The sequence below is a fragment of the Pan troglodytes genome, chromosome 13, assembly GCF_028858775.2.
Source record: "Pan troglodytes isolate AG18354 chromosome 13, NHGRI_mPanTro3-v2.0_pri, whole genome shotgun sequence".
In the NCBI taxonomy this organism is placed as follows: Eukaryota; Metazoa; Chordata; class Mammalia; order Primates; family Hominidae; genus Pan; species Pan troglodytes.
In genome coordinates, this window is record NC_072411.2 from 139121661 (window position 1) to 139148421 (window position 26761).

Consider the following 26761-nt stretch of genomic DNA (forward strand, 5'->3'; position numbering starts at 1 on the left):
CTCCATGTAAGATGTGACTTGCTCCTCCTTGCCTTCCGCCATGATTGTGAAGCTTCCCTAGTCATGTGGACCTATAAGTCCAATTAAACCTCTTTGTAGGCTATGTAATAGTGATGTAATTTGTAATTACACCTGTAATCAGCTTTTGTAGCTATGGCCAAATAGTTGTGTGGTACCAGTCCATGGCCTGTAAGGAACAGGGTTGCACAGCAGGAGGTGAGCAGTGGGCAAGTGAGCATTACCATCTGAGCTCTGCCTCCTGTCAGTTCTGTGGCAGCATTAGATTCTCATAGGTGCGTGAACCCTACTGTGAACTAAGCATGCGAAGAATCCAGGTTGCAAGCTTCTTATGAGAATCTAATACCTGATAATCTGTCACTGTCTTTCATCCCTCCACCCCTAGATGAAACCATCTAGATGGGGGAAAACAAGCTCAGGGTTCCCACTGATTCTACATTATGGTGAGTTATATAATTATTTCATTGTATATTACAATGCAACAGTAATAGAAATAAAGTGCACAATAAATGGAATGTGCTTGAATCATTCCGAAACCATCCCCACCTGGTCTGCGGAAAAATCGTCCTCCATGAGACTGGTCCCTGGTGCCAAAAAGCTTGGGGACTGCTGCTTGTAGAACATTGAGAATAAACAAACTGCAATGGCTTGCCAGGGTGTGGGTGAGTCTCAGAAACATAACGTGGCATGATTGCATTTATATATAGTTCAGACCAAAGCTACAGTGATCGCAGCTACCCCTGGGGAGGGAGGGGTGACAATAAGGAGGCTTGGAAAAGCTTCCAGGCGCTGCTGGGGCTGTGTGTTCAGCCTGGCACTAATTGCACAGGTGCATTCAACTTGAGCAAATTGATCAAGCCAAGCTGTGCTCTTAGGACCTGTATCTTTTTTATAGGTAAATTCCACTTTAACATTTGTTTTTTAAAAAAGAGAAATAAAGCCTGGAAGGTATGTAAGTAGTTATAATCTGTGGGTTATGGAAGATTCTTCTTTTTTTCTTTATGTCTATGTTTTCTAAAATGAGCCTCTATTACTTCCATTGTCAAACAGTTTTCTTTGGTTTTGCTTGTTTTGAAATCATTCCTGCTGCCTTCATCAGAGCAGGCTCTGTGATATGTCAGAGCCACTGGCCCACGGCGGGAAGAGCTTCCTGTTCTAGGAGGAGGCCTACTCAGTAATTTTGCTCCTCATAATCTGAAACCAGAACTTAAACTCAGGGCACATTTCCAGAAACTGACAGGGCTGACAGTCCTCCAGTGTTCACTACTTTCTTCCTGGGGCAGCAGCCAGGTGTGTTGTCCCAAATGCCATCTTTTCCAGTGCAGGCTCTGACCATGAGAGAAGCATTCAAAAGCACAGCAAGTCTGCAAAGTCCAGGATGGGATCCTCATTGCTCAGTTCTCCTCTTAACAGCCTTCCAGCCTAGGTGATAGGGCAATACCCCCCTCTACACAAAATACAAAAATCAGCCAGGTGTGGTGGCATGCACCTGTGGTACCAGCTACTTGGGAGGCTGAGGTGGGAGGATCACTTGAGCCCAGGAGACGGAGGTTGCAGTGAGGGGTGATCTCACCACTGTACTCTAGCCTGGGTGACAGAGTGAGACCCTGTCTCAAAAAACCAAAAAGGAGTGAAGCCCTAACTGTCCTTTGTGAACTGGAAAGTGCCAAGGAGAACTGGAAGGAGGCTGATTGTACACCTACTCCAAATACGGCTTGTTTAACTGTCAGTCACCTCGATGTCCCAAAGGGAAAGAGACTCTTCTGAAGATGCTGATGTTGGCACATGCATTTAAGGTGAGCACCTTACTTACACTTCAGTCAACAACACGCTTACCTAACACATTCTGTGATCAATATGTTCATGGTCTCGATATTAGACCAAGTGACTCAAACTGGCTTATTTATCATGGCACCTAAAAAAAGAAAACAGAGATGGGTGTGACATTTAGGCAATATTTGATCTTAACTCTGTCTCTATTTCTTTGCCATTTTCTCAGCCCTGCCCATCTCTCTGTACTTGCCACCTCCAACATCCACGATTGGAAGATGGCAGCAGTCACCAAGTCTACACGTGTCCTCATTCACCTCCATAAGATTTGAGTCAATTGGAACACTCCTGAACCACCCCCATATCCCAGAGAAAGGCAGGCTCTGATTAGCCAAGGCCTAATTGACCTGCCCTATCCACTGTACCGGGAATAGGCTTGTCCAGTCAAGGAATTGGGGATGGAGTTGCTCTTCCCAAAACTCCACAGCTGCTGAATTGACACAAGGAGGTTGGGATGGCGGGTCCTGGGAGGCCACCCTGCAGTTCATTTCACCTCTTAAGTATGCAAAGGAAAAAGGAGACATGGTTGTTTGATTTCAGGCTTTTTACAGCATGAATTTGGAGTTTGTCACCTTAAGAAAAGGAAGATCACAAAAGGACCTTTTTCTTCTCCGAGAATCTTCTAAGGGTCCTTTTAAGATATACACACTGTACATCTACTTTGTGCTGGGCACTGTATGAAATCCTGGAGGAGAAACATGAAAAGGGTAGACTTGACCTTGAGGGGCTCTGGAGCTTTCTCCTCTCCTTGGTCCTACCCCAAACCCTCAGGGTCCATGTGAGATGAGAACATCTTAGAGGTGGAAGCAGCAGGTGCAGGAGCTTAGCAGCAGGGCTGGGGTGCAGAAGGACTGTCTTGGAGTGCCCCCAGCTTGGGTGGTGGGGGACATCTTTCCCTCCTTCTTCTGAGGCTGTGCCTAGAACCTGGAGGGAGTAAGCAAGCTCCTGCCACCATGTTCGGAATTGGCAGTCTTACCTGGTCCCAGAGGACAGGGAGACCTGGGGAGTTTCCCTGTTCCAGTGGGGAGTTAGGCATGAGCAGGGCAGGAGACGGCTGCCCTCCACACACACACCAGGAATGTCAGGCAACCTTCAGGTGATGGACAGGCAGTTGTTATGCTGTCTCTCTAAAATAATAATTTATCACAGCCAATGCCAGGGAAAGACAGTCTCCTAACAGACAAAAACACCGGAAACTGGTGATCAGCAGCTTCTTGATAATATCTCAAGAGTTGGGCGAGTGGGCTCAACCATGCGCCTTAAGAGGCAAAATGGTGGAGTTAACTGGTCTATGACCTTCCGGGGACATTTGACTGGTAAGGGAAGAGCGTCTCAAGTGAGCATGCGCACAACTCCAGTGAACACACTGTGCATGCTCCCTCCCAAGTGCTGGCAGGCCACTGTGCATGCAGACAGCCCACCCCAAGGGAAGAATCAGGGGAGAAGGGATGCAAGACCCCAGAAGCATGCCAACGTATAAAACCCCAAGTCAAAGATCAACAGTGCACTTGATCTCTCAAGTCACCCGCTTGGCCCTCTTCCAAGAGTACTTTCCTCCCTTTCCTTCCTGCTCTAAAGCTTTCTAATAAACTTTCACTCCTGCTCTAAAACTTGCCTCAGTCTCTCCTTCTGCCTTATGCCCCTTTAGTCAAATTCTTTCTTCTGAGGAGGCAAGAATTGACGTTGCTCCAGACCACGTGGATTCACCACCAGTAACACCCTGGGTCATCCTTTCTCACTGTAGTCCTCTCAGAACGACCATGTGTCTCCCCGTTCCCTCTGCTCTGCGAAAGGCAGATTTGAGCTTCAAGGACTGGGAAAAGGAGGAAGCTGTTTGCTTTGGGAAGGACTGTCCCCTGCAGCCTGCCTCTGATTGTCTTCCCTCCAAGTGACCTCTTCTTTGAAAAGCACAGGCCTTTTCCAAGGTCTGGGAAAAATAGCCAAGAAAAGCTCAGGAATGCCTTCTCTTAGGAGTCGACCTTTCCGCCTTTCATGTGGTTAAAGAATTCCCCTTTGAGGGTCCCCTTGTGTAAACCCTTTAATTGCGTAGCTAATACAAACCAGAGCAGAAATGATTCATCCAAGAATTCTTGTTTGGATTCATTACCATTTTCCAAGTGTCCCTCTTTTATCTTGTCTCGGATCAGCTGAATGATGCCCGTGTTTAAAAAGGGCTTAGCAGAAGAGATAACGCATTATCACTTCTTCCCAGCCTAGTGTGGTGGAAGGAGGTTTACTCTAAAGATAATTAAATCTTAACTCCCAATGGGTGAGGAAACCCAGACTTCCGTGAAACAGCTTTTGCCCTGCTTGAGGGCCCCACACAGCTGGGATGCCCCAGAGGTCAGAAAGAGGGGTCTTCCCACAGCATCACCCCACTAAGTGGTGAGTCAAAAAGGGGCAAGTGATAGGGTTTCTTGTTTCAAAATGGAACCGGATCCCAGTATAGATAACGTGCTAAGAGGTTAGGAATCTTCCTACTAGAACTGTGGATTAGCTTGGCTTGACGACAGTAGAAGCAAGATATTATCTGTGTCTGACAAGACTACAGAGAGGTAATCAATAGTCCACACTGGGTGTGGCAGGCACAGAGGTGTGTGGGGAGCTCAGATTCCCCTTCACGCTGTGAGGAGTGTGGTTAGCCAACAGCCTCCAAATGAAGATGACAGCTCATAAATCACCCTCAGCTTTGAAGCTAAGATCATATTATTCTTGGGGTGGCTTCAGTTGGTGACTGAGCAAGACTTCCTGGCCACCTCCACCTGACACGGGAGTCTTTGAACAAGGAAGCTTCGCTCCAAGCTTACTGTTGGGGAGGTGGAGGCTCTGTCAGGTCCACCACTGCGTGATGGCCCCTCCCATTCCATCCTCCCTCCTCCCTTTTCCTTTCACAGCCATTATCTCCAGCAAACCAATCTCTCCTAACTCAATTTCAGCATTTCACATGCCCAGATCCCCATTCACAGAGCTCCCATGCATCCATCCACCAGTCCCTGAGGGGCTGCATCTTGGCCCTGCTGGAGCTACTATGTAAAAAACAGAGATCCACTTGGGGTGGGGGCTGGATCTTGGAGGGCAGTTTAAGGAATGGCAAGAATGATGCAGAGTGCTGGGAGAAGAAGAATCTTCCTGGAATCGGTCCCTACCAAGATGTCCCTTCCACTATATCAATTCCTAGAGACCGTTAGCCAAGGAAGAGGGTCACTATTTTATGGAACAGAATGCCGTCCCAGGGACACTCCCTTAAGGGAGGCTGCATCTGAAAATGTCTTGTCAGTTTCAGAGTGTACGGTGTCTATGACAAGCCACGCTGAGCATGCTTCTCAGGATGGAGACATATCCAGAACTTTCACAGCCCGGAAATCCCAGACTAAGCCAAAGATTCCACACTGGATCTTCATCAGACAAAGCCTTGAAGAACAAGGAAGATGCTTCTCATCACCCAGTTTTGTCTGCTTCAGCTCCAGACATAACCAGGATGCACTTCCCCAAGGCCCAGGAATGGGACAGTATCCAGCTACCCCCAGCCCTGCATGTGCAGGGTCAGCAGTCCCTCTGTCTAGAGGAGCCAGGAGTCACGTTAGTCCTGGCTAATGGCAAACTCAACAGTATTTCCATCTTTTGTCTTTGTGTAAGAGCTAGAGATAGCTGCTTGCTCCTGTAGCTTATCCTATGAAAATTCTAAGCCTGTCATTTTCTCTAAAAAGTATCCTAGTAGCTTCTTTATCTGTTAATGCAAAACATAAGACACCTCTAAATGATGTTTTGAGGACTAACTTAAAACATTTGTTACATGGGATTTTATTTAATTTTTTTGGTAACTTAGTTCATTTATTTTCCATTTGTTTGTAATTTCTAATACATGAATTTAAGGCCATGTTTTTCTCTGAATCTCCATCTAACGGACTTGGATATATACGTCTCTCATCATCCTTCATTTCTAAGGCATTCGTAATGTCAATTTAACTTCATCTTTAATTCAAGTTATTTAAAAGTGTGTTTGTGGTTTTGTTTTCCACAGAGTTTTAAAATTGAAATGCATACAAGAATACTTTGAAACCAGGTTTTTCTAGGCTTAACCCTACCTCTGAATCTAACCCTAACACAAAGCTTGACCCTAACTCACATTTCTTGAGCTTGATTCCAGAGAAAAGAAGACCTAACTGCACTTCTATCCACTGACATTTTTGCAAAGCGTTATGGATTGTTCGTAATCTGGCATGTCACCCTACGAAAATATGCTTCAAAACCAAAAACATAATGGTTTTGTTTTATTTTTATAGTGGGTGGGTTGCAAAAGGCCAGAAGGAAATTCTGTTTTCTAGACTGCTTATTTTACTTGGAAAGGGAAAATGCCTCTCTAATGGCTGTCCTTGAAGGCAGTCAAAGCCAAGAAAAAGCATTGCCAAGTTTAAGAGTAAATATTCCAAAAAGTAATATTAGCAAATTATTTTCAGGAACAATGCCCACTACCACCATAATTATTTATTAAGGTTTGGGGGCCTTGGTCATTGTAACATTGTAACTATAGAGGAAACCAAATAAAATGAATGCATACAGTAAAAGGAGAAAAATACTCTTCACAGATAACAATAATTGAAAATACACAATTATTTCAAAGCAGCTTAAGTGACTTTAAAAGACAAATATGGAAAAACCAATAGCACCTGAGTATTGATCTTATTCACAATAGTATCAAAAATATTATAAACATAGAAGTGATTTTGAGAAAATGTGCAGAATGTAAATAAAACCTCCAAGGTCTATAGGAAGTCATAAAAGACATCCATTTGAGAAAGGAAAACTATTTCTAGATGTACAGATGAATAGTCCAAATAGACTTTTTATGAATTTGGCAACAATAATTTTGAAATTCACCTGAAAGAACAATTGACATAGACTTCCAAAAAGATTGCTTGAAAAATAAGAGTAAGAGGGAAGAAGTTTGCAGTCCCAGCAGATATTAAAATATATTTTAAGAAGAACATTCATTAAAACCTTAGAATATTGGCTTAAAATATGACAGAGAGAGACTAAAGGAATGCAATGAAGAAACCTTGAGCTAAAGACAATCATATACAGAAATACAGACAGTCACATGTGGAACTTGACATTTTCTAGTAGCTGCATTTAACAACAATAAAAATAAATAATTTTAATAATATATTTGATTTAACCTAATATATCAAAATGACATCATTTTAACATGTGATCAATTGAAAAAATTATTTATTTTATTTTTTGAGACAAGGTCTTACTCTGTCACCCATGCTGGAGTGCAGTGGCGCGATCACGGCTCACTGCAGCCTTGACTTCTTGAGCTCAAGTGATCCTCCCCCTTCAGCCTCCCGAGTATGGGTCCACAGGCACACACCATCACACCCAGGTAATTTTTGTATTTTTGGCAGAGACAAGGTTTTGCCAGACCCAGGCTGGTCTCAAACTCCTGAGCTCAAGCAATCTTTCCACCTTGGCCTCCCAAAGTGCTGGGATTTATAGTTGTAAAGCCATGGCACCAGGCCTTGAAAAAAATGATTTAATATTCACACAATACTTTACATTCTTTTTTTGTACCAAGTTTTGAAATTGGTACTATCCACATATTTAATAGCCACATGTGGCTAGAGGCTATGACCTCCTTACAGCGTAGATTACAGGTAGGGAATGCTATATGTTACTGAACAGGCATCAGGAAAGCCATGGAGAAGGAAAGAGATATTTAATAAATGACATATGTCCTTATAACGACTTGTAAAATGCAGAAGTGTATCTCGATGAGTTAAACCCACACCCCAGGTCATCTGACAAAGTAAGATCTAGATGGAGTAAATCAAACTATTTTAAAAACTAAAAAGCAGAAAAGCTTACAGTAAGCCAAGCAGTGTCACAACTTGAGTGGACCTGGATGGGAGTCCTGCTGGTTCCAGGAAAAACAGGCCTGCGGAGAAGGAGGAGAAGGTGGGGGCATCAGACACTGTGGAGGTGAGTGGCCTGTGTGTGGGCAGAGCCTGGGGAAGACGGCCAGGGGTCCAAGACCGGGGAACCAAAGGCCCAGAGGCCAATTCTAGAGTGATTCAGACAGCGGATGGGATCAGGCAGGCCTGGTAGGCTGAGGCAGTGGAGCAGAAGTTTCCAGGCACTGGTCCAATTTGGAAGTGCAACAGGGTGTTGGCCACTGTTGGGTAATCTATCCACAGTGGACAGGTCCCCACCCATGGAAGCTCCACCAAGGACAGCTGGAGTCAAGCCTGGGGGAGAAGGTCTTGGTGAAGTCAGGATGTCCAGAGAACCATCAGGGTCGTGTGTGCAGCTCCAATCGCAGAGGGAAAGTGAGATCTCAGAGGCCGCAGACACACAGTGCTGTCAAGTGGGAGAACAAGGGGACCAATAACTGCAGGAGTGGAAGACACTGCCATGGGCTGAAGAGTGTCCCCTCAAAATTCACGTGCTGAAGGCCTAAGCTAATACCTCCCATGCAACTGTATTTGTAGACAAGGCATTCAAAGAGGGAACTAAAGTTAAATTAGGCCATTGGGCTGGATCCACTAAGAGGAAATTTGGACACAGGTGGAGAGGGATGATCATGTGAAGACACGGGGAGGTCGGCCATCTACAAACCCAGGAGAGAGGCCTCGAGAGAAACCCACCCTGTCGCATTCTTGATCTCAGACTTGCAGCCTGCAGAATCCTGGAGAGAATAAATGTCTGTTGTTGGAGCCACCCAGTCTACAGTGCTTCATTACGGCAGCCTGAGCTGACTCTACAGATGCTGAAACTGCAGATTGCACCAGTGAGGCCCTCGTCCCCACAGCGCCACGGTAGACCCAGGCCTGGTGTGCGGACCCGCCCATGCGGCTGGGGCGGGCGAACCACTCAGGAGCCTCGCCCACTGTGTCCTGTGCAAACCGCTTGCCCACTGGGGGATTGGGAAGTCATGTTGAATCCGTGCCTAGAAAGACTCCACTCGACTCGGTGGAGGATGGGACCCAATGATAGAGTTGCCAGATAAAATACAGGACACCCAGTTACATTTGAATGCCAATAAGCAACGTTATTATTATTATTTATTTAGTGTATGTCTCAAATATTGCAGGGGGCATGCTTGTTCTAAAAGTTATTTGCTATTTATCTGACATCCAAATGTAACTGACTATCTTATCATTTTATTCGCTAAATTGGACAACCTTGGCCACAGGATAAGGAAAGGGGCCCAGCCCAGCAGGTGTAGCAAGGAAGTGAAGAGGAAGATAGTGGGGGAGCCCTGACCCGGGTGGTGGCGGGGGTGTTCACCAGAACCACCCAAGGGAGAGGACTTTCTGAAGACAGAAGTAAAAGACAAAAGTCAATGAAATGTTCAACAGATTTAACAACATCAACATTTTATAACTAACATTAAAAGAAAAAAGAAAAAATAACAGACTGGGAGAACCATTTCACCAATCTGAAAAAGTCAGTATGAATATAGAATACTCATTTCAACTGGTAAGAAAAATATCAAAATCTCAGTAGGCAAATAGGGAAAGGATGTGATAAATAATTTGTACAGAAGGACCTACAATTACCAAACAAATTTGGAAGAGTATTTTTGTCCTTTTAAGAATTTTTACATGAAAATTCTTAAAAAATTAAGAATAAATTTTCACTTCTAAAAAATAGGACTTAAAAATTTAATTACTTAGTGAGAATGAGAATGTGGTTCCACTGATAAGATGACCCTTCTGGTGGTGGAAACTTAGCAATATGCTAAGTGGAATTTCTTAGTGGAAATTTAGCAATATGCTTATACTTGTTGACCCAATAAAATAATTCCTGGGTTTCGTCCGAAGAGTAATGATTTAAAATAAAGACAGGAAAAAGGATAAGAAATAGTGTATTATTCCATTACGCTGACTATACAATTATGAATACACTTGAACAATAACTGGAAAGAAATACACACACAAAAAAGCATTCGATGTGAATATATTCTCTTTAAGGTTCCCTTGGGTCATTAGTATATTTTTCTTTTAGAATTACCAAACATTAAAGTAAAAAAGCAGTTTCTTTTTTTCTCACAAAGACTAAGGTGTGCCCTGTCAGAATTCCACCTGGCTCGTGACCTGGCGATGGTGGGAGGGTTGGCCATCGGAGACTCTTAGACCAGCTCAGGGAATAATTCCCTGAGCCTTCTTTTCTACTTGACATCAGAGTCTGTAGGTCCAAAGCTTTGCTGGCTATCCAGGCCTTTTAAACAGGTACTCAAAAGCCCTAAAGACTTTCTCTGGCCAAAGGTTCAATGCACTATAGGATATTTCCATTCAAAGAGACAGTAATTTTTTTTTTTTTTTTTTTTTGAGATGGAGCCTCGCTCTCTTGCCCAGGCTGGAGTGCAGTGATGCGATCTCAGCTCACTGCAACATCAGCCTCCCAGGTTCAAGCGAGAACCTGCCTCAGCCCCTGAGTAGCTGGGATTACAGGCATGTGCCACCATGCCCAGCTGATTTTTGTAGTTTTAGTAGAGACGAGGCTTCACCATGTTGGTCAGGCTGGTCTCAAACTCCTGACCTCGTGATCCGCCTGCCTCAGCCTCCCAAAGTGCTGGGATTACAGGTGTGAGCCACCATGCCCAGCCAATACAGTGATTTTTATTTTATAGTTTTTTTAACCGGGTATATTAATGTCTTGCACTCACTCTTCACATTGTCGTCTACTAACCGAAAGCCAAAACCTGAATAAACTATTGTGGTAACAGCCTTTGCATGATCGGGGGTAATAACTCTTTGCTGTCACTATACCATTTTCCAGCACCTAGGAGGAGCAGGAGGTGGTCTGCTCAGTTGCCCCCGAAGTGTCTGGGTTCTGGTTCTAGAACAGACGGCACAGATCACAGGAGAAGGACACTTCATCACGGGTCAGTCCAGTGGATGCTATGACTGCTGGGAGAGAGGGGTTTTAATTATGAAGAATTGAGGTCAATATCAAAAACCGTTGGGTTGGGTTTTCTGAGGCTCACAAAGCTTCTCCCAGCCCAAACTTGGGAACAAGAGACCACTCCTGTATCAGTTTGCTAGGCTGTCATCACCAGATTCCGCAGACTGGGTGGCTTACACAACAGACACTGATTTTCTCACAATTCTGGAGGCTGGAAGTCTGAGAGCAAGGCATTAGCAGGGCTGGTTTCTCCTGAGGCCTCTCTTCTTGGCTTGTAGATGCCACCTTCTTCCTGTGGCTTCATATGGCCTTTCCTTTGTGTGTTCATGTCCCCATCTCCTCTTATAAGCACACCAGTCCCATTGGATTAGGGCCCATCCTAACAGCCTCGTTTTAGCTTAGTTATTCCTGTAAAGACCCTATCCCCAAACACAGCCACATTCCAAAGTATTGAGGGGTTAGGACTTCAACATGTGAATTTTGGAGGGGACACAGTTCAGCCCATAACAATTCCTGAGGCCAGAAGAGAACTTCTCCGTTATTGGCCGCAAAGCTGCATAGGCATATATATATTTATTTATTTATTTACAGGATCCTAACTTGTCCTGTAAGCAAGAGAGTCATCAAACCTTACACGAACCCTCAAGACAAATGTGCTAGAAGATCCTGACTAAACTGTCTGGGTAGTCTGAGAGCAGCACTATTTTATCGTAGGATTCCTGAGATTTTCGGTTCAAACCTGAGAGTGCCCCTTGGGAAGGGAAACCCCAGCACACACAGGCCTCTGATGTTAGCCCGGCTCAGTGCCCACAAGCACATCTCCATCTCAAGGGCCTTTGACCCACGAGGGCCAGGGTGAAGTCTCCTTGTTTCAGCACCCCCAGGGACGCTGGGTGATGACTTTTCTCTCTGCCTTCCTTGGGGCCAGGTCTGGAAGCCCAATGCCACCTGTATTCGACCTGCATAGGGGGCTGTGAGTGTCATCTTCCCTGGGTCCAGGGCCACATTTATGTTTTCTTTGTATTGCCACAATGCATCTTAATTCCCATCTGCATTCTCAGCTAAGGCGAGGCCCGCCCCAGCACATCACCTCACTCTGATGGGCTCCCTGGCCTCTGACCCCTGCACAGTTGGTGTCCTCCTGTGCCTCTGGGACATGTGGGATGGACCCAGGCTGCTCCCCTCTGCGCTCGCCTTCCTGAGCTCCCCCACTTCCAGTGGCCCTGAGCGTGCTCTTAGGCTAGTGTGACATCATTCATGACAGCAGAGTGAGAGTTCAGATTCATTGTCTTTCCTTTCATGCACTTTATCTTTCAGCCATGTCAAGAGCTAGTTTGAAATGCAAGGTATGGTAGGAAAAATCTGTTCAGCTATCTCTGCAACAAATAGAAGGAAGTGTGCACTTCGACAGCCACGTGTAGGTTCTTTTGATGTCCAGCACCTTCCTCCCCTTCAGGGTGTGAGGCTGGCACACCTCTATTTGGGACACATCAGTGTACATTGATCTATTAAAACCCATTGGGCTTAATGTGGCTCAGGCAACAAATGCCTCAAGCATACTGCAGAGTTTGTGCACAGCCTATTGTTGAAGTGGGATTATACCGTGGGGTGGATACCTCTTTCAGAGGAGACATAGCCAACTCTAGTGGGTGTTTATTCTCAGAAGAGGTCAATAGATGTTATGAAACACTTGCAGCTGGGGGAAGAGATTCCAAAACATGTGGCAAGCAGCACGGCTCTCTCTGCCTGTCGGTATCACGGGGCAGGACAAGGCATCCATCCTTCTGGACAGCATATGTATGATAGAAAATAAAGTCACCCTGTTTGTTCTTAGCACAGTCTGAGCAAGACTGAAGAAGATCTTCTGAGAATCAAACTGAGCAGATGGCTCAGGGTAATGTTATTTGACTTCCTCTAGGGCCACCCCAAGAAGTTCAATACAACACCATCAGTACAGCTCTTCTTGACTGTCACTTTATCACAGATTTGAAAAGCAACTTAAAATGTTTTGCCCTATCTTTATTGGACTATAAGCTCTGAAATTATCCATAAAATTGTTCCTATCAAATGCAAGATAGTATGACCTGCAAAAGACCAGTAAAATTTCAGAACTATGTCTTATATTAAAAGTATAAGGCAACCGAGGGTTTTCTGGCTCATTGGCTTAACTTTTTTTGTGGTCACTAAGCATTATAATTTCCAGAATGAATCCATAGTGGAAAAGTAGGGAAATAGAAAAGAATTAAAGATCTGAGCTTGGCAGGAAAACCCAGGAACAGGAAGGGGTTAGGCCCATAGGAACCAGAAGTATGGCAGGACAAAGGCCTTCAGGAAAGCTCATCACGTCTGCTAGACAAAACTGCATGGGGGAATTACCTGGCTGTGACACTGTAGGATAGGTATGCAAGATGATACCACGCGGGGAAACTGGGCGAAGAGTACCTCGGCTCTCTCTACAGTACTTCTTACAATTGCATGGGAATCTTCCATTATCTCAAAATAAAAGGTTTAATTTAAGAAAAACTGCACAGGCAGTGGGTGTACGGTTCATCCCAGTCCCTTCCCTGCCACCTGTGCATCTCTTGCTCCATCTTCAAGTTCTTAGGAAAAAGAGAGCGTTGTTAGGAGTGTAGGAGAGGCTGGACCCCTTCAACCCCGGTGTCTCTGGCTCATCGGTTAGCCATGCTGGTTGGAGAGAACTGTCTTGCAGGGATGGCTGCACCTGAGGCCGTGTTTTTGACCTGGCATCCTCCCCTTCCCAAGGTAACCTGCTGATGAGGACTCATTGCCAGCGGGCACAAATGCTGTACAAACAACACCTGTTCTCACATCTTAAAAAAGGATCACAGAAGTTTGAGACGCAGCCACCTAGATGGGAGACACACTGACAGCATGATCCCAGCACTCCCAGAGAAAAGAAAAGACCCCAAATGTGGAATATTCGTATTTCCTGTGGGGATTGTGAAGGGAGATCTTGGAATGTGAAAGCAGCCCATTGTTCAAGCTCAGCACAGATCCCAGTGAGGATCTGCATACAGTAGCAACTCAATAAACATTGCATTTGAATGAATGAATGAATGAATGAATGCTGGATCCCACAAAGCTGCCTTTAAATGCATCTCTAAAAAGAGGCTAGAAAGAAAAGTCTTTCACAGTTTAGAGGCCATTGTATCTTACTGTTTCCCCATAAGTTGGGCCTTTGTGATCCGACAGAACTTTTAGGTCAATGCTTGCAGTCAAGAGGAAGGTGAGTACCACCTCCTCACTGAGGATACCTTTTTACAATTGGAGGGGTGGCTTCAATAGGCATCCACTCTGGTACCCATTGTCACTAAGGATGCCTCAATCTTAATTGCATAAAAAAGAAAACAGCTGTGTTTGCAGTCATCTCCCAAAATGCAAATGCTCAATTCTAAATAAATGCTTTCACAGGTTAAGTTGTGCAGTCTTGGGGCTACATCTCACAACTAACCCCTCCCAGCAGATCCTGAGGGACCTTGGGGGTCAGGAACAGATAGACATCCGTCTCTTTCTCTGGGGTTCCTCCAGAGCTGAGGCTGGTCACATGTGGTACCTGCTCCCCATTTTTTTAGGATAAAATGCTCTGTCTGAGACTGTTAAAAAAACAGTTAACAAACTTAAAAAAAACAAAAAACAAAAAACAAAAAACTAGACAGCAGATGATGATTGACCATCCTTCAAATTCCCATCAACATTTGCTATCACAGGACATCAGGAATATTGGTTAATGGTTGGTCAGGCCCCTAGAGAGATGGCCACCAATTAAAGCAAAAGCAGTGACATAAAGAAATTCAACTCATACTATGACTTGTAAGTAGGGTGAATTATTACTAACCTACCCTTCAAGTCACCATTCACTGGTTTTGGGGAAAAATAATTCAATGTTCATTCTATTTTAATAATCAATTCCATCTGATAATTTCAAAAAAATGTTTTGCCTCTTTATTGGAGAAAATCAAAACACTATTTCTGAGATGCACGCCCTCTCTGCCTGGAGTTTGTTCCAAGATGCTCCTCCCACGTGTAAGAGGAGTGATGTTGCTTGTGTGGACCTGTGCTTGGAGGGGTGGGGCTGATGGCCCCTGAGCTTGGAATTTTTGGTGGCTGTGTTGCAGGAAAGGCGGTCTTGATCCAGACCCCAAGAGAGGGTTCTTGGATCTCCAGCAAGAAAGAATTCAGGGCAAGTCCATAAAGTAAAGTGAAAGCAAGTTTATTAAGAAAGTTAAGGAATAAAAGAATGGCTACTTCATAGACAGAGCAGCCCCGAAGGCTGTTGGTTGCCCATTTTTATGGTTATTTCTTGATGATATGCCAAACAAGGGGTGGATTATTCATGCCTCCCCTTTTTAGACCATATAGGGTAACTTCCTGTCATTGCCACGACATTTGTAAACTGTCATGCGCTGCTGAGAGTGTAGCAGTGAGCCAACCAGAGGTCACTCTTATCACTATCTTAGTTTTGATGGGTTTGGGCCAGCTTCTTTACTGCAACCTGTTTTATCATCAAGGTCTTTATGACCTGTATTTTGTGCTGACCTCCTATCTCATCCTGTGACTTAGAATGCCGTAACCATCTGGGAATGCAGCCCAGTAGGTTTCAGCCTCATTGTACCAGCTCCTATTCAAGATGGAGTTCCTCTGGTTCACACATTTCTGACGGCTGGACGATGGCCTCTCTCCTCCTGGCTGATGCTCATCTCAATGGCATTTCCAACTGGCATAGGAGGTGTGAATGGCACAGCCTGGTTGACCAGTGTTGGACAGTGCTCTCATGAGGCATCTTGGAGCATTTGGACAGAGCTGGAGCCTGTCTGAGATGTGGATTCCCATTTTAGGATGTGGGCTCAGGAACGACACTGGCCTGCAGAACCAGCCCCCGCCTCCCAGTCTGCCTGCGCTGCATAAGAGAAATGTTGTCTTGGGAAAGAGTGATGTAAACATGATCCAGTAAGAAAATGGCAGCATGGGGCACGGTGTGCTGGAGCGCTGGCTGTAGAGTTGTGGTTCTCACTGTGGTCGCTGGAGCATCACTCCTCCTCATCTGGGAATTTGTTAGCAATGCAGATTCTCAGGCCCACCCCAGACCCTCTGAATCAGAAACTCTGAGGGGGGGGCCTTGTGTTAACAAGTCCCACAGACGATTCTAACACAGGCTAAAGTGTGGGAACCACAAAGGCAATCAGCCTTCTTCAGCAGTAACGACCTGGAAACATAGGAACCTGTGGTGAGGGACTTTGCCTCTGATTTTTTTTTTTTTTTTTTTTAGGTTCAGAACCTGTGTTCCATCAGTTTCAGTAACAATGCAGCAATAGGACAAGTTTTGATCAAACACTTTTCTGCTCCCTGTGCTCTGCTGAACGTCACCAAGGTCAGGAAGTGCGTTGTTAAATGCTCACCCTGTGTCTGTTAAAATGTAACCCCCAGGGCCTCAGGCCCCTCCCAGGAAGGAAGATGGGTGACCCCACTGGAGCCTGGCTTTCAGAGAGGTGGGGCCAAACGGAAACCTATAAATCCATTTCCAGAAAGTCCAAAGTCCCCATCTGTTTTAAATGAACATACGTTTTTAGTGACAGAAGACCTCTCCTTGAGCCCAGGGTTGAGAGGGTCAGAAGGAGGAAGGTTTGCTCTGGAAATCTGTGTCCTTCCAAAGCCTGGCCGTCAGCATTTGGGCAGCTCCTGAAGGGCATCTGTCCACCCGAAGCAAGGCTGGCCTGGGGGTCAGGGATCCAGACCTGGTTCCGGAGGGCTCCAGTGCCTTCACTCCTGGGCTGGGCACCCTTCCTGGAACTGGGACCCCTCCGGGTGAGTCAGCCTCACCCATGTCAACTGCATGTCCTGAACCACCTCCCCACTCCTATGGGCCTTCCCATCCCACGGTGCCCATTTGTCCTGGTAAAGACAGACTAGGGCTGCCACTGTGTCTGACTCTGCGTGGTGGAAGGGGCCCACTGCCCTGCAGCATCAGAAAGTTCCTCTTATCTCTCCCAGGTATTGGTGCTTACCTACAATTCTGCTTGCAAAGAAGAACGTTTTGAAAATCAGTTTCTATGCCCCACCTTTTAGACATTTATGGGGCTTTAGAAATAAGGTGCATCTGGCGCTGCTGTGTTACTGCAGAACCTGATTGGGGGAAGGGTTTAGGAAGGAGGAGATGCTGACACCAGAGTACAAACACGAGGTGGCTCTGCCAGTGGAAACCCCTGGATGAATGCCATTTTCTTACAGATTGGAGCAGAGTTGCCCACTCTTCCTGCCTGATCCTTCTGACCAAATGTGCACATTTGCAAAATACTGGGCTTGAGTCCGATGTGTCTTCTGGGGCCTTCTAATGAGTTAACCTAGTACATTCCCCAGGAGCCCACCCTCCCTGATTTGGCTCCAGGCTCGGGCAGAGGAGACATGCCCTGAGGACTGAATTCAGAGAGTTCATCTTACTGCTCAATTCTCAAGTAACAGAGCCCCCTTCCAGCACCGCAGCCCCTCCAGAAGCCCTGAGCGTGCTCTTAGGCTAGCGTGGGTTTGAGTGTGTGTCTGAGCACCAGCTGTGGCTCCCGTAGCTGTGCCTGCCTTACCTGCTTTCCACCTGCCTTGGGCCTCCCGCCCACCCTTCCTGGGTGGGACTATGAGTTGGGACTTGTTGGGACACTAACTAAAAAGAGCTGCTTGCCACAGCCTCATGTCAAAGGACACCCCAAGCACCCTCCCTTCACCCCAACCCCTGTGTGCTCACCACACAGATGGCTGATTTATTAATAGTTCTTCCTCTAAAATGTCCCCTCCATGGAAATTCCACCTCCCTAGAAGACAATGCCTTTCTAAAGCCTGCCCCTCTGCTTTTCGGAAGACGAGATGCACACTGCCTGGGATGAAACCCTAGGATCGCAGAATTATTTATTTCACTAAGCATTGAGCCATTGCTTATATTAAAACAAAAATACAGACACACATTTTTAAAGACAAAATTGAGACAACTTCAGCTTCTCGCTGGCAGCCCCCCAGCCACTCCTCCAGCTCCTGGGATCACACACACACATTCACCACCGTTGGGGATAATTTGGTGAAAAATGTCTAAAAGACTCAGGCCGACAGAAACCACAAATGTCAACAGGAACCATCCTCCGTTCTTTACAACTACACTTAGAATGCTAACCACAGACGAGGTCCTCAGGCGCTCCCCCCAACCCCTCACCTTTCTCCCCGTCATTCTCTCCAATTTCGTTCTTTCCTGCCTCGGCTCCTATAGGAATCAATAATTACTAGGTCTCCACAGCCTTGACTCTCCTGGAGTGAAAAGTGAGTTCTGGGCGCCATCTCGATTTTATCAGACTGGAAATCGTTTTCAGTATCAGCAGCCTTTCTCTTCAGGAAGGTGAACCAGCTTAACCACAGCTGAGCGTGGGGAGGTGGGAGGCGGACTCCCTGCGAGGCTCAACCTCGAAGGGCCAATGGCTGAGCAAAGCTCTGCGTCTGCAAACAGTGGCCTTCAAGGGTTTTCTGGGTGATTCTCAGCCTCTTTCCTGGGCTGTCTCTCTCCAGACACCTCCAACTTCCTCTCCGGGCCTTTGCACAGCCTTCTCTGTCTGCCTGGTTTCTCCTATGTGTCCTTAAGAGCCAGCTCAGATACTAGTTCAGGCCACCTCCCTTTTTAGTCCAGCTAAGCTAATCACTACTGTAACCAGGTGGTGAGCTGGCACATCTGAATCACCAAAGGGCTTATTAAAGCACAGATTGGTGGGCCACACTCCCAGAGATTCTGATTTTGTAGGTCTTGGGAGATACCTGAGAATTCGTATTTCTAATATGGAGCTCTTGGCTGCAGCTGCTTCTTGGGGACCACCCTTCAGAACCATTGCTCTAACCTTGGCTACTCAAATTGTGGTCCACGGACCAGCATCATCAGCATCACCTGGGAGCTTGTTCACAATTCACAATCTCAGACCTAATAGGCCTAATGAATCAGATTCTGCATTTGAACAAGATCCCCAGGGGATTCCAGTGCACATAAAAGATTGCAAAACACTCCTCCAAACTGAGCTTCTGGAAGACAGAAACTTTTTCTTACTTTTCTGTGTATTCCCAGTACCTGGCACAGGACTGAGTAGGATGCAAAGGCTGGGGCTGGAACAGTCATTCTAGCCTGAGAGCAAACCCACCCCGGACAGGTCTGCCCACGTTGGTGCACATCAGACTGACCAGCACACACTCCCAGCAGGTCATTTGGCACTTAGAAGAAAGAGCAATCAGCATCTCCAATGACCCACTACCCACTAGGTTCTGAAATCTCACAAAAGCATACCATCACCTTTACACCTGGTGACTTAAAAGTCAAACCCGAGTTAGCAAAAGGAGAGTTTCCACATGTATGTTCTTACACTCTCTTTCTGGAAGGGGAGACTGACTTCCAAACCCCGGGGCAGCTGCTCATAGGACCTAATCCGGCAGGCTGCAGCTCCTGGCTGCCTGGGCTCCGACTAGGAACTCCATTTTCTATTTACAGCTTTTTCCTCATTTTGTTGTTGTTGCCGCTAAAAGTTCCTACACTTACAAACCTTTTATCTGCCAAGCCCCAGGGCTGACTATCACAGGACTGGAAGTGTGGCGGTGTGTTTGATGATGGATAAGCTCACCTCCATGCCTGCTCCCCATCATTTAGGACACAAAACTCTGTGCTCTGGAGCGAGCGTGGGCTGCCATCAGCTAAGCAGATGGATAATGTGGGAGACAGATCAGCACATCTGGCAGAAGAGGCCCAGAATTGGGTGACGATGAATGTTTTCATTTGGGCAGATGTAACAAAATCTCCTCGCTCCCTGCATGGACTACTCCTTGAGGAAGTAGCCCACGTCTGAGCAGCGTCTTGCATCAGTCACCACGCAGTTACTTCACTTCAGTGCCCTCGAGTGAGAAGTGGAGGAGGTCAACTTAATATAAAAGCTGTACAGCTAAGTTTTGCTCAGAAAGTATCTTGTAAAATAAACATATGGATAAGGCCATTTAAAAGAGCCCATTATTTTGTGTTAGATTATGGACGGAGCCCTGAGCAACCAGGAGCCAGGGCAGGGGGCTGAGTCCAGGGACAGAGGCGTTCTCAGGAGAAAGGGGCACAAACTCTGCACCTGTGATTCCAACTCATGCTCGCGTTTCAGCCGATCCGCCCCCCCTCCTCTCCCCGATACTGCCCGAAAGCATTCTTTCCTGTAACATGAGTTTCTTGGGGCAGAATGTGTGTGGTGGCAGGAAATGAGGGCTGAGCGTTACCAGCTAGGAAGAGGTTTTTTGTGTTCCAACGTTGAGGTCCTGGAGTTAGCTCTTGCCTCAAAACCCGGTTTCTTTTTTGCCAGCCCACCAGCCCAGGATGGGCTCACGCCGAGGCTGACAAAACCCAGTCCTGAGTCAAAAACATCTGCCTCCTGCCCGTTTTCTTTCCCAACTCCACATGGTGGGGCCTCCAGGGGCCTCGGGACCACCTCGACTGCATGTCTGTGGGGTCAGATGCATCAGACACCATTGCCACCTCTGCCTTCTTATCTCCAAGGCTGGCTCAGGGTGAGCCGAGCAGGAGGCTGTGGGCCTGACCTGTTGCTGCTTCCCTTATTTCATCCCTTTGTCCCCCAAAGGATGGGCCATTTGCCAAACAACAATGGAGGCTTCCCCGGGACCCTCTTTTCTTGACATTTCCCTTCTTTGGGACACTTCCCTCAGCACTCAGCCAGCAGCCCTGGAGGGTGCAAGGCATTTCACAGCAGGACAAGGGTCTTTGAGGGCAACATCTCTGTGCATTGGGGGTGCTGTATGTTTGGAGACCGACCTGGCTTTTCTCACTCTCCTAGCACTTCTCCTAGTTTGGCTTCACCACCAACCTCCCTTGGAGACCACTGCCTTTCTTCCAAGTTCTGGGGTCACTGAGGAAGCCGCTGCCTGTGCACTGCCCCAGCTCAGCCCCTCCTGGTACGAAGGTCACGGCATATCCATCATGACTGTAACCAGCAGATCCCTGGACTCTGCCCACAGATTCCCCGAGCCGGCCCCTCCCTCCTCCTGACCGGGGGCAGTTCCTCCTCCCAGCCTCATCTGCTCTCAGGTTTCTCTGCTGTCTGCCTCACACAGCCCCACCCCACATTCATCATGCTCTTTGAATTCAGAATTTCACTGAAATCCCCAAGGTCTTTCCTTACCATACAGCCTTAGTCACTAACTTCACAGATGTCATGAACTTCCCATTCCTCTTCTTCATGATCTCAGACAAATGTTAGCATCCAACTTTGCATTCTTACAACACAGCTATTATTTCATTACCATGACTATTCTTCACGCCACACTCTGAGGTTTGTTTCCGAATCAATAGAAGATCATAGGTTTGGCCCCTGGTGCCCACCTTGCCACGTCCACCTGGCTTTATTTTCATAGCATTATTCTTTTCTATTTGGGTAATGGGCTGGAAAACCTCCAAGTTGAGAGGTTGTGGCTTTTTCCCAAATCAGAAAGCAAGCTGAGGGTGGTAAAGGAAAAGAACCCTTTTTCTTTTAAACTTGCTTCATGGTTGAGAGGTTGTGTTGTCACATGTGTGTGAGCTTGTGCATGTATGCATTTGAATCTCTGTCTGTTTCCTTCTGATCTTGGCCATATGGCCACAGTGCCTTGGGATCAATCTGGGAAGGGATAGTGGACTCTGGTTTGGCAAACCTAACGTCCATTCCCAAATCACTTCTCTTTTTCCTGACTCCAAGAGGAGACTGAAAGAGCTAAATGCTCACTCTCCCAGTCTTTTCAGCAAGGGGCAGCCAGGGGATAAATATTTCATAAATATTCATGACTCCTCTTATACTTATTGAATATGTATATTTGGCCACCTGCTTCAGCATAAATTCCTGTCTTATTTTCTCCACCCTCAAAGTGCCTGTTTCCAGCTTCTGGCCGGAGGCTCTGCTTCCCAGCCTATCAGAATGGCCACCCTGCAGGATACAACCCTTTATGAGAAATAAAGCTCTCCTTTCCAAATGCATGAACCTTGTCATTCTTCAGCTTATGGTAGGATTTTGGAAACTTCGCAACAAAATTACATAAGGGTCTGCGGGGAGGGAGGGGAGCGACAGAGAGAATGCTGGGAGTGGGGAAGGTGAAACCACCTTTGCAAAATTATGCCAGTGAGAGAAATATGACATGCCTGACTCCATCTTGCCTCTAGCCTCACTGGCTGGATGTCTTTGCTCATTCTTGGGCGTGGGCCAAACTAATTTGGGAGAAATTTGGTTTCCAGTTTAAATAATGATAGCCCTTCCCCTAAACTCAACTTAGGGTTAGGGTTCTTGGTTTCATTAGTTCTAGGTCTCATCAGTTCTTGTAAAACTAATGAAAGACCACCAAGTTAGGAGGATGAGAAGGGCTTGAATTCTAAATAATTACCAGCCATTATTCCAAAGGTCATAAGACTTGCAACTTCCCCAATTACTCTTGCAGATAACATCACTATTGCAGAACCCATGATTGGCCTTTTGAGATGTCTTTTTAGGTTTTTGCATTTCTGACACCCTGATGGCCCCCACCTGGACCTGCCAACCAATCCTATGGCCCTCACCCAGGAACTGACTCAGCACAAAAGGACAGCTTCTATTCCCTATGACTGCATCTCCAACCCAACTAATCAGCCTGCCCCCTACTCCAGCCCCCTGCCCACCAAACTGTCTTTGAAAAATCCCTAGCCTCCAAGCCTTCATGGAGACTGATTTGAGTAATAACTCCATCTCCCATGTGGGGTGGCCGGGCTGGCCTCTCATCGATTAAACTCTTTCTTTACTGCAATGCTGTGATCTTATTATAGGAGTTATTAAGAAATTATTTTAGGCAGATAGAGAGGAAAAGGGGTCCTTGGAAAGTTTTTGTTTCTTTTAAAGCAGTTCCAGAAAAGTTTTCTTGTCTGGCAGGAAAGCCCCTGGTCTTAGAGCTGGGCTGGCAACCTTTGATATGCAAATGCAGGCCATTAGAAACTGGGTACCCCCAAACATGGAGATTCCCCCTCTCTTCTTCTTGCCCTTGCCCCCACATGTGCCTGACAGCATGGCCGCCCCCTTTTATGCCCACACGTGTAGAACATCATGGCACCCTGTATTTGCATATTAAAAGGCTAGAGCAGGAGGACCAGTTTTTTCACGGGCTACGTGAGTGACCTACCTGGTCAAACCAATCCCCTGAGCCCTATGCAAATCAGGCACCACCTTCTCCAGCTTCCTCACATAAGCAGACACATTTCCGCTGCACACAGGGTTTCCTCTCTTGGCTTTGGAGCACCCCTCCCTCTGTCTCTGTATGGGGGAGCTTCTTCCTTCATTCTTGCCTATTAAACTCTCTGCTCCTTAAAACCACTCCATGTGTGTCCATGTCATTTTATCTAATTCAACGTGAGATGAAGAACCCTGGTGTTCCTCCACTCATGGGATCTGTACCAATCTCAGTGAGTAGATTTTCTTTGTACAGCAGGCAGGAAGAACCTGCTGGGTGGTTACAAAGGCACTCCAGGCACAAGGCTGTTTAGAACAGAATTAATATAGAATTCCTGCCTCTTGGTGCAAGAAGTGTCTATCCAGCCAAGACTTGTCCAGGCTAAGGTCTCTGTAAGCACAGCCCTGGACCTCAGGACCACCAAAAGATGGGTAGAAAGTTCTAGAACTATCATTACTAAATGAACCATATCAATCTACAAAACAATACATCATTTGGGGTTCCTCGGCTCTTAGGATGGAGATGACATTGACTTGAACTTCCCTCCCCAACGAGTGAGCTCCTCAAACGATGGGTCATTCCTAGGAGCTCCCAAGCCAAGCCCTGAGTCCACTGAATCAATCCAGTTGAAGAAGCGTCTTACTGTCCAGCAGACCCTCTCTCCCTCTCGCCAAGTTTAGCCAGAGAGAGACTCTACCTCTTTCCCTTCTGTCCACCCCACCTAACCTACTCTTTAAAAAAATCCTCAAGGCTGGTAGGGGCAGCACAGATCCTACTGAATATTTAGGAGCCAGAAAGGGGTCTGTGCCAGCATTCCTGGCATCTTAATGTCAGATCTTCCTTTAGTTAAAAAGCCCTTCAGCTAACCCCAAAGCTTGAGTGTGTGTCTCGGGATCTCCTTCCTGTTCTTTCCTCCTCTGCTTTCCCTCTCCTCACTCTCTCTTGACACTGAGTTTCCTATGTATTTCTAATGCAGAGGAAGTAGCTCTCTTTGGGGTTTTGTTGTTCTCCTTTTCATTTTTAGTTTTTAATTTTTGTGGGTACATAGTCCGTGTATATATTTATGGGGTATGTGAATGTTTTGATACAGCCATGCAGTGTGAAACAAGCACACCATGGAGAATGAGGTATCCATCCCCTCTAGCCTTTATCCTTTGAGTTACAAACCAATGGTGGCTCTCTTTTGTTTCTTTTCTCTTCTGCTAACGCACAGTCCCAAAGACAAGGCCAAGGGGAATTCTGCCCTTAGCTGTCTATTTTTGCAATATTCACACGTACAAATTCACTCATAAATGCCCCAACCTGCATTTAAGAGGGAGGTGATTTCAGATGAACAATGATCTTTTGCAATAATTGTGACTAACGACTGGCCTCTATTCTCTTCTCTTTGTCTTCCAGGCACTATTTTCCACTGACTTCCTCTTCCCTGGGTTGCTCAAGTTCACACAGATGTGTCCTCACCAGGACCTCACAGTCAAGGAGACTTTTCTGTCTTTCTGTGTGAGTTTGATGGGAGACCAGATTCCAACCACTAGACACGGCTGCGTCCCTGAAGGCCCGGCTGCTGCAGGCCTCCCTCGATCTGGCCAGGAATGACTCCTTTCCTCCTCTATTGCTGTCAGGAGAGGTAGGAGGTGTTAGAGAGACCTCCCCTGCCCACCACACACACCTTCCAGCTTGAGGCTGCCTAAAGATCCTTCAGAAACCCCTGACCTTGTCCCTTCCCTTCCCCCTCCTCCTTGTTCTCCATGCTCTGACCAAGTGGAATTTTCCCCTTCACCACTTCAGGGTCACTTGGTAAAGATTAGTTGGGCAGAAAAGTCAGGGTTGGAGGAAGGGTGTATTTGGAAAGAGGGCTGGGCTGGAGATGAGGAAACTTGGGGTCCAGAAGCTGCTCTGCCACACTCCAGCTCACTGACCCTGGTCAAGTTGCCTCGCCCACTTGGGCCTCTCTTTCCTCATTTGCCTAATAAACGTTTGAAATCCCTACACTACTCTTAAAGTGTCTACAACATTTAAAAGCAAATTGCCCCTATTAGAAATCTGGGGCCGCTCCTGCCTTTTCCACGACCTCCCTGCTAGAAGGTCCCAGAACTTTCCCTTTTGACTCCAGAGACACCAACTCTGCTGATGTCACAACTCTCCTCTGACTGCAGGTTAATTTCTGGTGGATGCAATTTTCCTGCCTCTGCCGTTTTTACTGCAGTAGAGTTGCCCTGTGGTACACAGGAAGGTTATTGTTTTATTCTTTACTTTTGAAGCACAGTCAAGAGTTTCAAAAGGGATAAAACAGGAAGGTCCCTCAGGGCTGATGTTCAGTACAAACACCCTGTAAGCCTCTGGGTGTGCCTGTCATCAGTTCTTATACAGACATCATGGGGCTACCGCCTTAGTTTGTAGTTTCTGAATAGCTGGAGGAGGGCGTATTACAGTTGAATAGGAGGGAGTTGCCAGGGAGCTGCCCATCCAATATCTTCTGTTTGTACAAGTTTTAGTTGGATACCCAGAGTCATAGAAATGATTTCTTTTCAATAATAACAGAATCTGTAAAGAGATAAGCCTCCATCCCCTGGGAGGCCAAATGAACAACAGTGTGATATGAGCTGTTTTAGGAATGCAAGTCGGTATCCCGTGATCCCCAGGGACAAAGAGAACAAGTTTAGGGTTGTTCTTGCGTGTGGAAGGAAGCTAGAGAGGTTCCACCTGTCGGAATTGTCATGCATCCTCCTTTATGGACGGACCAGCTATGAGTTACTGCCTTTCCATCAGCAGATGGTTCAAATGAACCCAGAGATTAGGTCTACAGAAAATATAGGTCACAGCAAAGGAGAAATTCTACGTGAAAGTAGTTAGCACAGCACTCAGCATATGGTAGGGATCCTATAAATATTAATTTTTCCTCACATATAAAAATTCCAATTTGCAGGGTAATCTCAGCTTGTAAAGAAGTGAAAGTTAGAGTGGTAGATTTGTCTCCAGAGATGGTGACAGCACTCTCTGCCATCACACATGTTCTTTTGTATTGTGGCTTTGCTGTCTCTCCTTAAGAAGAGTCTATTTCCCCTTCCCTTGAATTCAGGCAGGTCCTGCAACCTTTTTGACCAATAGAAGTTGGCAGAAGCAGGAGCACACATGGGCGGGCTTGTGAGTGAAGCCTTCTTGGCCTCCCAGCCAAGCCCAGGCACCAGCTGAATGCAGCCGAGTGAATTATCCCAGCCAACCTGCGTGAAGCAGAAGAAACATCATCCCAAATTCTAGCCCCAGAAAATCAAGAACAAATAAAACCATGGTTGTTTGAATCTGCTACATTTTGAGATTGATTTTTTGTTTTGTTTTGTTTTTGAGATGGAGATTCGCTCTTGTTACCTGGGCTGGAGTGCAATGGCGTGATCTTGGCTCACCACAACCTCCGCCCCTCCCCGGGTTCAAGTGATTCTCCTGCCTCAGCCTGAGTAGCTGGGATTACAGGCATGCGCCACTGCACCTGGCTAATTTTGTATTTTTTAGTAGTAATGGGGTTTCTGCATGTTGGTCAGGCTGGTCTCGAACTCCCCACCCCAAGTGATCTGCCCGCCTCGGCCTCCCAAAGTGCTGGGATTACAGGCGTGAGCCACCACGCCCAGCCTGGAGGTTGTTTTTTATGTGGCAACAGATAAAGCAAGTTTTCAGAATAAATCTGTTAAATTGACTTTAGCCTAAAACTGCCTCCTTACCTATTGGTGCAAAAGTTGGTGCAAAAGTAATTGCAGTTTTTGCCATTAAAAGT

General features: G+C 46.4%; 1 long non-coding RNA gene across 1 annotated transcript in view; it reads right to left on the reverse strand.

Moving 5' to 3' along the window:
- Nucleotides 1-964: 964 nt before the first annotated feature.
- Nucleotides 965-26761, reverse strand: part of LOC104005428 (uncharacterized) — a 132088-nt gene continuing 106291 nt past the window's right edge. The window contains exon 3 of the long non-coding RNA XR_010149945.1: nucleotides 965-1933. This is a non-coding gene — a long non-coding RNA (uncharacterized LOC104005428). The remainder of the gene's footprint in view (nucleotides 1934-26761) is intronic.